We start from the raw sequence: 2454 nt of genomic DNA, 5'->3' as shown, positions 1-2454 counted from the left end.
AGCTCTGTAAATCATCCATTCATAATTTCGACCTTCTCTAGGTAGTAGGGTTGTACTTTATTCCTTACTGATACACACAAGGTATACTATGCTCACTAAGCTCTAAGCAAAATGTTTGTCATACTACAAAAATCATCCAAAATTCCATACCGAAGATTAGATGGTCCCACTCCATAGGTGTCACCTTTACTTTGCAACTAGTCCGAAACCTCTGGTCTGATGGCAACTCTTGATGTAACTCTAGCTCATGTTAGGGTAACTGAGTCACTGACTCTAGTTATCATCCCACTGTGACCTTTCAATATTCTAACTCTAGACTCTTAACCAGGAGTTCCCAACTTCTCTGCAGATATAGAACTCTGTTCTGGTATTACTGTACCAAAACAGAAGCCATCCGCAAACACCCTCATTATGGAGCACCATGGGGATGCACGCAGCTCTACACAATAATCTCATGTCGGTACTGTAATCTGCAGCTTACAGAGCAGACATCGAGAACATTGTATAGTTACTACGATACGTCTTGACAGACTAGGTCTCTTAATCTCTTATCTCTCTTGAATCTTCTATTATCATAAACTTATTCTGACTGGGTCATCCACTGATGACTACCAGCAGTGGTATCCTCATCCTTATCTAGGGCAACTGTACTTTCAAGACTCACCTTTATGTACACGTGCCTTGCACGAAATGGGCACACCATTTAAACCCATACTGACAGAAATATAATGTTTCTTGGAGTACGTATCCTCATGATAGACCTCAACATGTCTGCTAACTCTATTTCACCTTTCTATGTACTCCACGAAAATCAAGACACTAATTAAAGCATTTTATATTTCCCGAGGTATAACGCAGAATCTAGAAACAAAGAATTACAGAAAAAGACGAAACAGAATCCTATACTCCGCATGTAACATCCTAACAAGACTCCTTTTTCACTCCCAAGTATTTTATTTCTCATGAATCTAGAGCCTAAGCTCTGATACCAACTTTGTCACGACCCAACCTATGGGCCGGACCGGCACTAGGACCTGGGCCGGCATAAAGCCCCCGAGGCCCGTAGTAAGCCTTACTGTTCTCAAATCCATAACCAAGCCCACAATTTAGGCCCAATATGCATATAAAATAATTTTAAATTAAACTGTTATAATTTTATTTCGAGCCATCTTAGCCCAGAAATTATCAGAAACAAAAATTAGGGGAGCCCAGCTCAACCCTATTACCTCATTTATAACCATTTAAAACTCATAAAATTTTTTTTTCTTTTCATTTATTAATATGAAAACTTGAATTCATACAGTCCCTGACAGGCTTAATGCTACTACTAGCATATGCAGAGTCCTAAATTACAAATTTAGAGAATAATAATACAATTAAGTAATCTTTTCATAACCTGAGAGGAAAGGGACAGGTTATTCTGAAAAATGTCTCCTCCTGTAGCCTGGAAAAATATGGTGAACAGGAGTGAGCGTTCGACTCAGAGAGTAAAATATCAATTTTAACCATAATCTCTATAACTATCTAGAACTAATGCAACCTGTGGAGTGAAATTCAACAGCAACAATATTTTCACATCATAATAGCAAAAAGGTAATTTGGAGCACTCACACACCCAGTAATGTCAATCATAATATATATGGGAGCTGATCCCCTATACAGCTCTCTTAATTCCAACTGTGCCAGCGAAGAACTCAGCTCGGACTTTCACTTAATAACCAAATCGGGGGTCCCAGCGAAGAACTCAAGCCGTGACTACCCCCCGAAGGATCGGGTCCCAGTGAAGATCTCAAGCCGTGACTACCCGTCCTATCCATAGTCCACACCACATCACACGCACGCCAACGCACGCACACTGCTCCAAATTACCACAACAACATCCATGGCACATTGCCAGATATGAATGCAACAATAAATTGTGCCTAGAGTTTAACTACATAAATATATGCATATAAGTGATGCGTGGGCATGCTTGAACATATAATAATATCGAAATTACAATTAAAATTAATATTTTACTCACAGTACACCGATGACTATTGTGGCTGCTGGATGCAGAAAAATAGCTGACCTCGATCACCTAATAATTAAATTATAAATTTATTAGTACTAAGTTAAGATAAAACTCTAAAGAGGCAATAGACAGCCTAATTCATGCCGGAAATTCGGCAGAGTTTCCCCTATACCTGGGACCTACCCAACCTGCAAAAAGGCTCAAATAATACTTCTAGATTCTTAATTTTCACAATCACATCTCATCAATATCACATGGCTCCTCCTGGGCCCTCCAAATCAGATAATACTCAAAATTTTAAAAATTACGTTTTAGTCCCTATAATTGACATTTTTCAAAAATCCACTCAAACAAGCTCTAAAAATTCTAAAATTTTGCCCCGCGGTCCTTAATAATATTATAAGGCTATTGCAAAATGAATTGTAATTTTCTAATCACCC

The 2454-nt window shown here is 38.5% G+C and overlaps 1 long non-coding RNA gene across 1 annotated transcript; it reads right to left on the bottom strand.

Moving 5' to 3' along the window:
• Positions 1-1248: 1248 nt before the first annotated feature.
• Positions 1249-2213, bottom strand: LOC131183391 (uncharacterized). The gene is made up of 2 exons (XR_009151492.1): positions 2024-2213; positions 1249-1444 (listed from the first exon to the last, which is right to left on the bottom strand). It is a non-coding gene; the product is annotated as an uncharacterized LOC131183391 (long non-coding RNA).
• Between the last annotated feature and the right edge of the window lie 241 nt (positions 2214-2454).

This window comes from Hevea brasiliensis, chromosome 9 (assembly GCF_030052815.1).
Source record: "Hevea brasiliensis isolate MT/VB/25A 57/8 chromosome 9, ASM3005281v1, whole genome shotgun sequence".
NCBI classification, from domain to species: Eukaryota; Viridiplantae; Streptophyta; class Magnoliopsida; order Malpighiales; family Euphorbiaceae; genus Hevea; species Hevea brasiliensis.
This window is presented reverse-complemented; position numbering and strand designations above follow the sequence as displayed.